This window comes from Erythrolamprus reginae, chromosome 3 (genome assembly GCF_031021105.1).
Source record: "Erythrolamprus reginae isolate rEryReg1 chromosome 3, rEryReg1.hap1, whole genome shotgun sequence".
NCBI classification, from domain to species: domain Eukaryota; kingdom Metazoa; phylum Chordata; class Lepidosauria; order Squamata; family Dipsadidae; genus Erythrolamprus; species Erythrolamprus reginae.
In genome coordinates this window covers 78051697-78058841 of record NC_091952.1, presented here as the reverse complement: position 1 = coordinate 78058841, position 7145 = coordinate 78051697, and the positions used below count along the sequence as shown (strand labels likewise).

Below are 7145 nucleotides of genomic sequence, written 5' to 3'. Positions count from 1 at the left end.
AGTGACTGTGAGCAGTGAGTCCTGGTCCAGATAGGGCCACAACTGGTGCACCAGGCGAACCTGGGCAAATGCCCCGCTCGCCACAGCTGAAAGATGGTTCTCTAATGCGAGCTGTGGGTCAAGGAGGACGCCCAAGTTGCGGACCCTCTCTGAGGGGGTCAATAATTCCCCCCCCCCAGGGTTATGGACGGACAGATGGAATTGTCCCTGAGAGGCAGAACCCACAGCCACTCATGAGGGGATGCAAATAATTGCCGAAATCTCACATGTGTGTGTGTCTCCTTGCACGGTTTTGCTTCCTGTGCATGCACAGAAGCAAAAACGCACCGGAACATGCGCCCATGCAAAAGACCTGAAACTGTGCATGTAGCGCAGCGATCGCTACCACTGCACCATCCTTTACAATACTGGTAGCAACCCACTACTGGTTCTAAAATTTCTTGCTACCAGCTTGCGTGAATGCTCACACGCGCAGAAGCGTCCCGGGCAGATGGGTGGAGCCTCCCACCACCAGCGCTACTGGAGCAACCCATCGCTGATGTACACTTAAGAATGTTGCAACTGACTAAAGAGAAACAGACCTTCCCCGGGTATGAAGAGCTTGCACTTTGATTCTGACAAGGTGGTATGCTGTTGTCTCAAACGGCAAGCTCAGCCCCTTACTAGGTATAGTATAGAATTATCCATGTCAGTAGTGTAAATTTTTTAAAAAGCAGAGTTCATTCTGAGCAGAGAACTGTATCATTCTACCGTTGAGTAAGAATTTTGCAAAAGCCTGACTCAGACATTTAGCCTCTGGCCCTGCTATAGTTGCCCTTATTTTCTGAAAGCTGGGCTCTCCTCTGAATCCTGAACTCTGGCATTGGACTCTGACTTTGTTGCATGGTTCGTCTCCTGCTTGTATGAACCTTGGCCTGGCTCCTGGGCCTGCTCTGATTGAGTTGCAGTTTTTCTGCATGATTGACTTGGATATAGGAGTGCTTGCTCAACAGACTAGTCATGCTCTAGGCAGGACAAATGCAGACCCCTTCCTCTGCAGTCTTTCCAGATGGCATGAATTTCCTGGGCATAATATATTGTCCTTACTCTCAGCCCAGATAATCTCACAGCTCTTCTTGCTAGAAAATGGTTGTTGCTTAGGAAAAATACAATATCCTTAAAACAAACTTAATACAGAGTAAATGTGGCAGCTATGGATTATTCAGTTGAATAAACCAGACTAATACGGAGTATGTGTATTATATACAGATATATGCTGAGTATTGACAGCCCCAGAGACATTCTGAGTAATTTATCTCTATTTCTATCAGTTGTTCTGGTTGGCTCTGGCCCAGATCCTGCCCCAAGGAATGTGGAGGTGGATGTGAGGGAAACACCCACATGCCACAGGCCTGTTTTGCTCCCGATAGAATCTCCCGACGAAGACTCCTCTGACGAAGGAAGAGTGAGTAGCAGGGAAGGGGGGAGTTTGGCAGACAGCCCAGGAGGAGATCAATCATCCTTATCATCCCTGGATTCTGAACAAGAACTTATGACAGACCCACGCATGTGTAGAGTGATGCATAGGAGAGAACAACTGAAGGATTATTACAGGAGATAAGTGAGGCCACCTGTGGTTGGGTGGGGCTGCTGTAATTAGTGCTACAGATAAAAAGAGCAGCGTGCTGGTTTAGCCTTGTGGAAGTTTATCTGATTCATAGTTCATCAAGATCGTGGTTTTGCTGTTTCCCTGTTCAAGGCTGTGTGTGTAGACTTTCTGGACTTTGGAATTTGGACTCAATTTCTCAGTTACTGGGTGAGCAATTGGATTGCATTTAACCTGTGCCTTGTGTGTACCAGAAAATCCCATTGACATTTAAAAAGGGAGTTTTTTCTGTTTTTCTGTTTATAAAGACTTTTGGTTTGCATCCCAACACTCAAGCAAATGATTTTTATTTTAAATATCTTAAGCTAATATACCAAGCAAGGTGAATAGTTGGTTACTCTCATGTTCCTCAAGTCTTTGGGAAGCTCTGAATAATCCCTGAAACAAACAAACAAAAATATACAACCTTTCCCAGATGTTTACTCTTAGAGTGAGTTCACACGTCATACTAAATGATTATTTTAAAATGGTATCTGAATAAGCCATAAGAGTTGGGTTTATATAATACGCTGTCCTAAAAGTTATGGTTGTTAAACCACAATGGCTAGATTTATACACCATGCTAATCAAAAATTAAACCACCCATGGTATAACTTAGCACTCCAGGTGGACAAAGCCTTAGGCCTTCCCATCAAAACCCACAAGAATGTGCCTGACTGTAAAAGAAATAGCACTGTTGGAAAAAATATCCTTCTGTGTTCTGTTCCAAGTGAGGTGAAAATGTTGGGTATTTGGTTGCTATTAATATTATTAAGAGTTCGGCTGGCTTAACTTGCAATGGATTCAGCATGGCAAGAAATCAATTGTGTGGCTTAGAATCCCATTTGTTAGCAATGATGATCAATCCTTCATAAAGATGAAATAAACTACAATCTTTACTTACAATTCTCTTGATTCATGCATTTACAGAATGTACGCATCAATGCTTATATTCCAGTATATTATTATTTATTATTATTATTTATTAGATTTGTATGCCGCCCCTCTCCACAGTCTCGGGACGGCGCACAGTAGTAATAAAACAATATACAGTAACAAATCTAATATTAAAAGTCTAAAATAACAAATCTAATATTAAAAGTCTAAAAACCCATTATTTAAAAAGCATACACACAAACATACCATACATAAAACTACATAGGCAAGGGAGATATCTCAGTTCCCCCATGCCTGACGACAGAGGTGGGTTTTAAGGAGTTTACGAAAGGCAAGGAGGGTGGGGGCAATCCTAATCTCCGGGGGGAGCTGGTTCCAGAGGGTCAGGGCCACCACAGAGAAGGTTCTTCCCCTGGGTCCCGCCAGCCGACATTGTTTAGTCGATGGGACCTGGAGAAGGCCAACCCTGTGGGACCTAACCGTCCGCTGGGATTCGTGCGGCAGAAGGCGGTCTCAAAGATATTCTGGTCTGGTGCCATGAAGGGCTTTATAGGTCATAACCAACACTTTGAATTGTGACTGGAAACTGATCGGCAACCAATGCAGACTGCGGAGTGTTGGTGTAACATGGGCATACCTAGGGAAACCCATGATTGCTCTGACAGCTGCATTCTGCACGAGCTGAAGTTTCCGAACACTCTTCAAAGGTAGCCCCATGTAGAGAGCGTTACAGTAGTCGAACCTCGAGGTGATGAGGGCATGAGTGACGGTGACCAGTGACTCCCGGTCCAAGTAGGGCCACAACTGGTGCACCAGGCGAACCTGGGAAAACGCTCCCCTTGCCACAGCTGAAAGATGTTTCTCTAATGTGAGCTGTGGATCGAGGAGGACGCCCAAGTTGCGGATCCTCTCTGAGGGAGTCAATAATTCCTCCCCCAGGGTGATGGACAGGCAGATAGAATTGTCCTTGGGAGGCAAAACCCACAGCCACTCTGTCTTATCAGGGCTGAGCTTGAGTCTGTTGACACCCATCCAGACCCCAACAGCCTCCAGACACCGGCACATCACTTCCACTGTTTATCTGACTGGACATGGGGTGGAGATGTACAGCTGGGTATCATCAGCGTACTGATGATACCTTACCCCATGCCGCTGGATGATCTTGCCCAGTGGTTTCATGTAGATATTAAAACAGCAGGGGGGAGAGGACTGACCCCTGAGGCACCCCACAAGGGAGAAGCCTAGAGGTCAACCTCTGACCCCCCACTAACACCGACTGCGACCGACCAGAGAGGTAGGAGGAGAACCACGGAACAACAGTGCCTCCCACTCCCAACCCCTCCAGCCTGCGCAGAAGGATACCATGGTTGATGGTATCGAAAGCCGCTGAGAGGTCAAGAAGCACCAGGACAAAGGACAAGCCCCTGTCCCAGGCCCGCCATAGATCATCCATCAACGCAACCAAAGCAATTTCCGTGCTGTAGCCGGGCCTGAATCCTGACTGTTGAGGGCCTTTATTAATAATTTCTGTATGCTTCCATGTGTGAGGATGCCTTCGGATTGATCTCTCATATGTGTCCTCAGCCGAGGACAATGGAGCACACAGAAAGATAGAAGGAGGTGGAAAGAAGCTCACCAGAGCCAAAAAAGGAAAAAAAGGAGGAGTCATTTACTCTGCAGTGTTTATATAGTCTGCAGAGTACATGCCACTTTATGTCATCAAAAGGTAACACAATAGTCAGTTAATTTGCGACCTGACCATAGAGATGTATTTACAAGACAGTGTAAGCATGTGTTAGAGTGGTGAAGCCCAACAGAAAAAACACTGGCTACATGGAAGTTGTTAGATATTTGCCTGGGTGACCTACCCAGACAGGGTAAAAGTCAAAAGTTCAGATTTGTTTATTGCATGTTGATTGGTTGCCTTCTTTTGGCGCTTAAAATGTATCTTTGTAAAACTGCCTGTTGCTGGGCTAGATTGTATAAATAGGAGAACTGTCATTGTATAGAGCTCTCAATACTCCATTGCTTCTTGACTGAATTGACTTCCTTGTCCTGTTAGTGAAATAAACCTTGCTTTATTCAACCTTGCTTTGAGAGTTATTACAGAAGTTTCTTGAAAATAAGGTTTAATAGTGGACAGAAGTAGTAGCGGGTTGCTTCTAGTACGGAAAAGGACAGGGCACTGGTACCGGTTGCTGCGCTGTGTGTGCAGCTTCAGTTAGCGTGCCTGCATGCACATGCATTCCATGCATGTTTTTTGTTTTTGCTTCTGCGCATGCATGGAAGCAAAAAAAATCGCCAAAATCTCTGTCACATGCACATCCCTCGACAAATTTTGCTTCCTGCACATGCACATAAGTAAAAACACACTGGAATGTGCGCAGCGCATTGGTAGCAGCGGCAATAGGAATCTGCCCCTGGACAGGAGCACATGGCTTGAGTTCCTGAACATAAAAGGTGGGTCGCATGCTTCCAGATATTGGGTGAAGGAAAAGAAGGCCTTGTTGAGAGTCCCTGAGTTTTTTATACCGTCTATGGCAGTGTTTCCCAACCTTGGCAACTTGAAGATATTTGGACTTCAACTCCCAGAATTCCCCAGCCAGCATTCAGGGTTGAGCTTGAGTTTGTTGACACCAATCCAGACCCCAACAGCCTCCAGACACCAGCACATCACTTCCACTGCTTCGCTGACTGGACATGGGGTGGAGATGTACAGCTGGGTATCATCAGTGTACATTCGCTGGCTGGGGAATTCTGGGAGTTGAAGTCCAAATATCTTCAAGTTGACAAGGTTGGGAAACACTGGTCTATTGGGCCCCACCTCTTAGTTTCCTGTTCCTGTGTAAGAAATGTATCCTGATTGGGTGTCAGATTCCCAGTGGGCCACCCAGTGGCAACTCTGTAGACTGCTTTGATTTCAAGTTTGGTTGAGTCTTGGTGGGGGTGGTGTAATGAAAGGGCTTGGGCAATTCCTAATATGGCTCTGTCTGAAGGAGGTAGATCTTTGTTATATAGAATAGACTGGTCAAGGCTGTTAACAAAGGTGGGGAGCCGAGTTTATGTTTATGTGAGTTTCTACTTCTCCTTTAGGGGAAATACTATGCTTTTTTTAGTATATTCTAAAATATTTCATTCCTCTAGGAGGGGTGAATGGGTGCTAACGTCTTTCAACACAAAGGCAAAACCCCCCAATAATTTAAGTAAAGAGAGTTTAGGAACATGCGAGGAAAATATATTTATAAAGATTGTAATATGTAATTCCCCAACTTTCTGTTCTCCAAGTAAATTGGCGGGGAGTTTTTGAACTTGTAGGACCAAGTTGAGAAAGGTTAACCTAGCTAGCCAGACAGTGAAATAAATTTCCCCCAAGATTATTTTTTAGGTCATTTGATTTATGGCTCAAAGGATTGTCCTCCATGTTTTGCAATAAGCCAGTGTGATTCATTCTCAGAAGGGTCACATTCTTTAGCTCTACTAAAAGTTTGTGTCCAGCCATCTTTGTTTCAGTCTATAGTGGAAATGGAAGGTTTGATTGTATGCTGCACCATCTTGTGGCATCCATAGACATTGCATGTTATTTTGCTTGAAACACAAGAAAAGATTCGGTACTCCAGCAGCAAACTGAACTTTTAATGACAAACCTTGATTCAATGTTAGTCATACACGTGTGAGTATATCCCCTTGAATGGAGATGAGGATGTCCATTTCTAAGGCAAACCACTAAAAAAACAAACTTTTAATCCGAGGCATGCTTTTTTCTCTCTCTTTTGTTGTTTTGCATGGTTTGGACAGAATAGAGTTACGATATGGATTCCTTGAACTGAAGACACTCATAAAGGAACACAAATTATTGGCAACGCTAGACACCCACTTGGAATTACCAGAAGAAAGATTATCAATGTTCTCCTTGGTTATATTACCCACAAGCAAACCTTGATTATTAGAGGCAATGAGGGGTTACCAAAAATTTTACTACCACACTGTGGGCGTAGCTTATTTTATGGGTGTGGTTTGATGGTCATGTGACCAGGTAGGAGTGGCTTGCCAGCCATGTGGCCAGGTGGAAGTAGCTTGACGATCATGTGACTTGACCAAGGATTTTCCAAGAACTTCAAAACAATACCCATATCAATGGACTCAAAACAATCAGGTCGTCAAATTCATCCACATCCTAGAAGTGAGCAGCTATAGAACAGTGAAATGACAGAAATATCTCACTTAGAATTTTGAAAGCACATTTTGAGCATTGTCATAAAAGTGCCTTCATGATTAAAATGGCCACTCACAAAATAATCACTCAAAGGCAACAATCTAAAGTGTTCCTTGCTACTTACACAGCCTAAGTGAATATCTCAAAATGCTCCATTCTCCATAAGTCTTAACCCTCCTTCCTACAGACTACCAAACAAAATCAAGGTTTCTGGCAAAACATTAGGTTTCAAGCATTATTCATTTTATTTTCTAGAGCAGGGGTCCCCAAACTTGGCAACTGTAAGACTTGTGAACTTCAAAACCCAGAATTCTCCAGCCAGCTATGAAGACCTCTGTTCTACAGAATATTATAGCCATTTGGAAAGGAAGGAAAGGCAGAAACCAAGCTCACATAGAATTAATTCCAGAT

At 44.1% G+C, this 7145-nt stretch overlaps 1 long non-coding RNA gene across 1 annotated transcript in view; it reads left to right on the top strand.

Moving 5' to 3' along the window:
• The first annotated feature begins 1677 nt into the window (after positions 1-1677).
• Positions 1678-7145, top strand: part of LOC139164190 (uncharacterized) — a 14307-nt gene continuing 8839 nt past the window's right edge. The window contains exon 1 of the long non-coding RNA XR_011558586.1: positions 1678-1795. This is a non-coding gene — a long non-coding RNA (uncharacterized lncRNA). The remainder of the gene's footprint in view (positions 1796-7145) is intronic.